The sequence below is a fragment of the Rana temporaria genome, chromosome 13 (genome assembly GCF_905171775.1).
Source record: "Rana temporaria chromosome 13, aRanTem1.1, whole genome shotgun sequence".
NCBI lineage: Eukaryota > Metazoa > Chordata > Amphibia > Anura > Ranidae > Rana > Rana temporaria.
In genome coordinates, this window is record NC_053501.1 from 84,515,706 (window position 1) to 84,523,389 (window position 7,684).

The following is a 7,684-nucleotide window of genomic DNA, read 5'->3' on the forward strand; positions in this document are numbered from 1 at the left end:
CTTCAAAAAACTCACAATGCCTCTTTCTAAATACCTTGGAATGTCTTCTTTCCTGGCCAGTCTCACGTCAGCACACTATGGGTTAATCCCCTCCTCCGGTCCACCAGTGCCACCTTCTTCTTAGCCAATAAGTAGGGGGCCCCTTCTCCCCAGTCCTTGTTCCTTTTTTTTGGTCAGACGACCAGACCACAAGCAGACTCTGACAAAGAGAGAGAAAAAGAAAAAAAAACCCTACCGAACCATCCCACCCAGGTTCAGGCTCTCCTGGCGTGGAAGGTTCAGAATAATGAAAGCATAAATGGAACATCTCAGTGTGATTTCCAGAAGTTGCCAACACCCCTGGTAAACAGGAAAATGTGGAGAGACCCCCTAAATGGGGCTTTAAAGGCAACAAAAATATGTAGTAGTCATAGTAGTCAAAAAATGAAGTATTTTAATATACAAAGTAGAAATTATACAAAATGAAAATTATACATATAAATTGTTTAAAAACAGTACATGGATGGGTGTCATTGAAAAGTAACGTCCATGAAGACGTACACGGCCCTACGCGTTTCGGATTACCCTTCATCAGGGGCCGAAATGTGTGTAGTCAACATATATAGGAACCACTTTTCTAAAAAACAGAAAAAATACATATGTTACAAATATTACAAAAATGAAAAATGGCAATAAATACATCAGAAGGTGCAGATAAAAACACATACCACTCACAGCGTTTAATCAACCCTGCGCATCCCAGAAAAAGGACACCACTGTTAGGACGCAGAAGATTCCTCTGGATGGAAAATAGGAGGAAGGAAGCCGGCGGTGTAGAATCGCATATAGCAAGATCTCAAGCCCTTATAGTCCCAAAGTGACATGTAATAATATACAAAACCTGTCTATAAATAAGGGACAGGATGAGTATGAATATAGTTAAATACTAAACCATTTACAAAAAGAAATATCTAAAATATATATAAATAACTGCATACCTGAGGTTTGCAGAAGTGTGTCAATATTATATTTGGCCAAAGGTGTCAGTAGAGAGCTAAGCAAAGCTCCAGCCTGTGAATACAATGGATGGCAGATAGGAACAGGCATTAAAATAGAAAAACAAAACACAAGTGAGGATTGAAGGCAAAAATGAATGGAGAGGTCTAGAGTAAAAGGTTGCTTACATGGGATGGACACTCAATATAGCCCAAGGACGTGCCGCTAGTACCACTGCCGTCCAGCAGTGTCTGACATTACTGGGCGGCTGAACGTTTTTATAGGGAAGCAGCAAGGCGGGCATTAGTATAGTGGGCGTGGTCCGAGGGATCAGGCAGGACATGATAGGCCAGCTGTAATGAGGGGATGGTGATAGACAGACGCAATTGCGTCATGACAAAGGGGCGTGGCCAGGCGGGACGAAGAGACACTGGCAACACAGCGCCGCCCAAAAGGGCGGAGTCACGACACATAATACGTCGCAGCATCGAGGAAAAGAAGGGGGCGTGGCCGAGCGGGGCAAAGAGACGCCGATCATAAAAACAGAACCATAACAGCGCCGCCCAGAGGGGCGGAGTCACGGCGTGTGATACGTCGTAGTATCGAGGGAAGGCAGGAGAAAACTGCCAAGTGACAACCCGACACAAAAATAAAGACAGAACAATTGCTGGATGGGAATAGGCTATTGCAAAAGAAGGGGGCAGTACAAAAAGGAAGGTTACAAGAAAAATGTCTGCAGAAAACGTTTTACTAGAAAGTAATTGTGGGTTACAAAAACTGCTGGGGAAAAAATACCAAGCACAGAGTATATGATAGAGAATGAAACTTTAGACAAAACCATTTGAATATACAGACGGCATAGTTCTAAATGCGATAGGCCAAAGACACACAGCAAATAATTAAATATATTTAGTTAGTAGATATGTGGACAAGGACAAAGGGGAGAGAGATCCAGGGACATATAGGAAACTCAAGGGGGAATAGATAATAACCCCTGTAATTTCCAAGTCCCTGTTATGGGCGCAGGTATAGACCCTTGGTCAAACGACACCAGAAAGGTGCGGGGGGACCAGGTCTGAGAAAGCCGTCCCATAAAAGGGGGACGGCTTACGTGCGCCCAGCTATATATAGCGAGAAAAACACCGCTCGGACATCAATTCTGGGCCTGAGTGAAATCCCCAAAAATGGGAATGCGCAGGGGATACAAGGACATGATAGTAAATATATAAATCATCAATATGAGCACAAAGATGAAAGCAAAAAAACGAGAAACATGGAATGCAAAATACAAAATACAAAGAAGCAAAAACACCCAACAATTTAATCTCATATCAATCTTTCTCACACCCCCCAGATGAAAAGCCCTCCAAGAAGGGTCTAAAGCTAATCTGTTCATTTAGACCCGGAGGGTGGTTGGCCTCTAGCTCCGCAATCCAACGGGTTTCGAGTTGTAACAGAATTTTGTTCCAATCACCCCCTCTGGGGTTAGGATGGACTCTGTCAAGGATCAAAAATTTGACCCCAAGAAAGTGTCCATCGTGTTCAGTCAGAATATGACGCCCGAGGGGTAGATCAGGATTGGCCGTACGCATGGCATGCAGGTGACGGGATGCCCGTTTGTGAAAGGGTAGTTTGGTCTTGCCCACATAAAACCTCTTGCAATGGCAAGTTAGCAAATACACTACACCAAAGGTTTTGCAATTGGCATAGTGTCTGGGTTTATGGAGCTGACCATTAGGTAGGACAATTTGCCGATCGGAATTGATATAACGGCAAATGGAGCACCCTCCACAAGTGAAGGTGCCTTTCCTCTTACATGGATCACATCTAAAGGTACCTTTATACTCGCTTGTCACGAGATGGTCCCTAAGTGATTGGGCTCGGCGATACGTAATCGACGGTTCCTTTGATACGAACGGTCCCAATTGGGGATCGATCAAAAGCAAATGCCAAAACCGTTTCAAAATATTTCTAGTTACTTGATGTTGGGTGTGGTATTTGGTAATTATCCTAACACCCTCGTTGTTATCAGAGGACTTCTTTTCTTTGTTGGTCAAAAGGAGTGGCCGTAAATGCCCATTGGCACGTTGAAAAGATCTTTTTAAGTTTTTCTTAGAATAACCTCTGAGTAATAGCCTATCTCTTAATCCTGCCGCCTCTAGAAGGAAATCTTCTTGCGTCGAACAATTTCGCTTAAGGCGCAGGTATTGGCTATAAGGTATTGATTTTATTAATGGAGAAGGGTGGGCACTGGTGGCGTGTAAAATGGTGTTACCCGCTGTGGGTTTTCTGTGAAGCCCCGTTGACATGGTCCCATCAGGACCTTTAATCAAGGTAACATCAAGAAAGGCAATTCTAGAGCTACTAAAATTCATTGTGAATTTGAGGTTGAAATCATTGCGGTTCATGATGGTCATGAACAGCTCAAGCTCTGGAATGGAACCCTCCCAGATCATAAGAACATCATCTATGTATCGGTACCATCCCGATACAAGATGAATGAAGGGTTGTACAGGGGTGCTGGTCAAAAATAGCTTCTCCCACTCCCCCAGGTACAGGTTGGCATACGATGGGGCACAAGAAGTCCCCATCGCAACCCCCTGTACCTGGAGGAAGTGGGAGCCATCAAAAGAAAAAACGCCGTGATAAAGTATAAATTCAAGTGACATAATGAGAAATTCCCCAAGCCTACGATCTCCCCGAAAAATGGGGAGGAGAATGTTCTTCATAGCAGATAATCCCAAAGAATTGAGCTATAAAGAGCCTCCACATCGATCGCTACCAGTAGTGCTCCTGGAGATACTTTGAAATGCTGGATTTTTTGTAAGAGGTGGATGGTATCCTTTATATAAGATGGGAGGTGCAGTACAAAAGGTTTGAGGTGGGAGTCAACCCACATACTGAGATTCTCAGTTAGCGCACCATTGCCAGATACAATGGGTCGCCCTGGTGGGTTGACAATGTCCTTATGGACCTTAGGTAGACAGTAAAAAGTAGGTATTTTAGGGTATTTAATGCGTATAAATTCCCACGTGTCTTGGTTAATTGCGCCTTGGGAGAACGCCCCATCCACCAGAGCATAAAACTCGGTTTCGTATTTGATGATAGTAGATTTTGGGATGGGAGTGTACCAGTCCTTGTTAGAAAGGATCTTTAGACACATACTCTTGTACTGATCATTGGTTTGAATCACAATGTTCCCTCCTTTGTCAGCAGGCTTAATAGTAAGCTGGTGACATTCTTTTAGTTTCTCAAGTGCCTCATTAGGTTGGTAAGTCATACGTCCAGCATTCCGAAACTTATGTAGTTTCTTAATCTCAGCCGTAGTGAGGGTCACAAAGGCAGCTAGATTGGAATTCATTTGTAGGGGGGGGAACTTATCAGATTTGTTTTTTAATATGTTACGTGGTGGTTCAGAGGGTATAGTTGAAGTAAATTCGGACATCAGATCTTCGAGGTCCGATAGGCCACTGGAATCTACCAGGTCCACCTCATCACATAGCGATAAGAGTAGATCAAGATCATCTTTATGTTGTTGAATGCTAGCATAGGAGATTTCTTTTTTTGGTTTGGAGTATAGGTTTTTTAGAAAAGTGGTTCCTATATATGTTGACTACACACATTTCGGCCCCTGATGAAGGGTAATCCGAAACGCGTAGGGCCGTGTACGTCTTCATGGACGTTACTTTTCAATGACACCCATCCATGTACTGTTTTTAAACAATTTATATGTATAATTTTCATTTTGTATAATTTCTACTTTGTATATTAAAATACTTCATTTTTTGACTACTATGACTACTACATATTTTTGTTGCCTTTAAAGCCCCATTTAGGGGGTCTCTCCACATTTTCAGAATAATGAGGTATGTCCCTTCATGACACTGGACGCTCAGGCATGAGCTACGGGCACATAATAGCTTATAGAGCTTACTGTTTGAGGGCGAGGGGGCTGTGGTGTTTGGGCAAATGTATAAATATAAGTGTGTCATTTAATCTGAATATTTCAATGTGATAATATATAATAAATAATAAAACCACAGAGAAAAGGGGGGAGGAATTTGCTGGAAAAATCCAGAAAAATATGTAAATATATGAAAAAGGGATATTGAATCTACATTCATATATAATCCAGAAATGACCTCAGACTGAACGAACCCCCAAGTTCATGGAATGTATACACAACACGTTGCCGTGCGCATGCGCCAACTGGCTGTAACCAGCGTGGAGCGCAGCGTGGCCTGTCCGGCGATGTGAATCGCTGTGCACACGCCCGTTCCTCCTACCCATATAGTCATTTAATATATAGACGCCCCCTCACAGGCGATCGGGAACCACACATTTTTAAGGGCAGATTTGGCTCAGTGGATCATTGCCCTCTTATTAGCAATCATTTTTATTTCTTTTTTCGTTTTCCATTTTTCATTCTTGGAGTTTTTAAATCAGATGAGCTTCCTAGCTCTTTTGTTTTCTACTTAATTCATGTTATTCCCCATACACATGTTTATTACATAACAGGCTGACCCGGAAGTGATGTCGGATTGGGTGAGCTCCCAGGAAATGGCTTGATTGGGGTCACATTTTATATATAAGCATGGTGGCATCAGCAGAGTTTCACCCCAGATGATGCAAACTATTGTGAAACGCGTCGGATCTCTGCTGCTGCCATGCGCTACTTTTTATTGACGTCTTTTATATTCAGCAAAACTGTAAGTGTTTTTAACCGTTATTAAATTTCAACATTGTTACGGTATCACACTATGTGCCTTCGTTTTTCCTTTATGTACTTTGGACACGGTCTGATCATTTGAGCGTTGCCTCTAAGTTGCCGTTACTCCTCCCTTGTGCTTGTTTACGTGATGCCTTCAGGATATCCTTACAACTATATATCCAGATCCGGTTGATGTGGTCTTCATCCATTTACATTCAGCCTGTATTGACCCTTTAGGCGTATGCTTATTTGGGTTCAATACCTCTGGTAAGCCTCCGCTTCTGGTGGTGGTTATTCTCACAATTTATTTATTTTTGTCTCACCGTGGTGTCTGGAATTATTCATTTGATTATTCATCCATCAACAGTTCACTTTCAACAACTCATTGTTATTGATTCATCATATATGGACTTTTCATTTGACTACACTGTCACTTGGAGTTGATACAGACTATTAGTATTACATCACTTTTTTATTTTTTAGCGCCACAAAATTGTTTTTGCACATTTTCACCACTTTCTTGTTTCACTAGATTGTTTGTGGCAGCTTATTATTTGGATAGCGTAGATTTGTTTTTGTTTTTGTATTCGCAGTGACAGCGACTTGTCCTGCTACCCGAACGCAAGAGGGCAGAATTGGTAGCCTGCGTAGACAGCGTGATGAAGTCACCATCACTATCAGCAAGGGATTGTATGACTCTGCTCGGGATGTTTACAGCAGAAATCCCAGCCATTCCCTGGGCAAGGTTCCACACAAGGGCGTTCCAGGCGACTTTTCTGAGCCAGTGGGATGGCACGTCTCTCCACCAGAAGATTCTCATGCCGAACCGGATTTGCCAGAACTTAGCTTGGTGGACGACGCCGGAAAATCTGGTGCGGGGCATGCCCCTCAGCCCCAGAGACTGGGTTTTTGTAACATCTCACAAACAATTGTGCTTCTTTCCCAGTTAACTCTCATCCGTTACTTCCTTCCCAAACCTTCTTCCTGAAGAGTCTCTCACTTGAAGTTCAACTATAGTTACTTCCTTCTTTCTAATTAACCTGTGGCTTCCTGTTAAGCTGCTGGGCAGCCTATTTAAGCTCCTAGCACTAACCAGGAAGTGTTCCTTTATTTTGGCTGACTACGCCTCTGTCGATTGGGTATCCAGATGCACCTGCTCTGAACTTCAGCTTCCTGGCCTGGACCAGGAGTCTCCACTGCCTGCTTCACCAGCCTTACCCGTCTGGACCCTTGGAGCCTGACCTTATGCCTGCATCATTCACTTCAGTATCGCAAGTACCCTGATGTTGTTATGCATTGCTATCCTGTGAACTGCCCTGCCTGCTAATTATGTATGCTAACTATACCAGGAATTGCTGCAGCCATACTCTCTCTATGTTTGGTACTTCTAATAAGGATCCTGCCATGATTTCTACATTCTAAGTCACCAAGTATAAACGGAAGTCTTTCATGCCTATGTACCTCCTTCTCAAATGTTATTGTGTGCACATATACTACCTTTATACTTATTTGTTTGAGTTTTCACTGGCGCCTATGAAGGAATATGCGCCATGTTTCTTGACTGAGACTGTGATGGTAGGATTCCAAACTCTCTGCACACAAGAGAGTGAAACCTGGGTCCGAAACTGAATAGTCTCCGCAGTTGAGATCCTAACTCTCAAATAATATCCGGCGTAACGTTACATAATAAAGGAACCAATAAAATGGATCCAGCGGAGATTGCTTCTCACCTAATGGGTCTCTCACAACGGGTAGATACCCTTAGGCCTTGTACACACGAGAGGATATCCGCTGAAAACGGTCCGCCGGACCGTTTCTAGCGGATAGATCCTCTGGCGGATTTTGATCTGATGGCTGTACACACCATCAGATCAAAATCCCCGCGGAATACATCTGCGGTGACGTGGCCGCGCCGTCGCCGCGACGATGACGCGCCGACGTGCGCGACCCTGGAAGGTAAATACTTCCACGCATGCGTTGAATCATTACGACGCATGC

The 7,684-nt window shown here is 43.4% G+C and overlaps 1 long non-coding RNA gene across 1 annotated transcript; it reads right to left on the reverse strand.

Annotated features, from left to right (window-relative positions):
• Positions 1–413: 413 nt before the first annotated feature.
• Positions 414–804, reverse strand: LOC120920452. Its single transcript, XR_005744716.1, has 2 exons — positions 708–804; positions 414–616 (listed from the first exon to the last, which is right to left on the reverse strand). It is a non-coding gene; the product is annotated as an uncharacterized LOC120920452 (long non-coding RNA).
• Between the last annotated feature and the right edge of the window lie 6,880 nt (positions 805–7,684).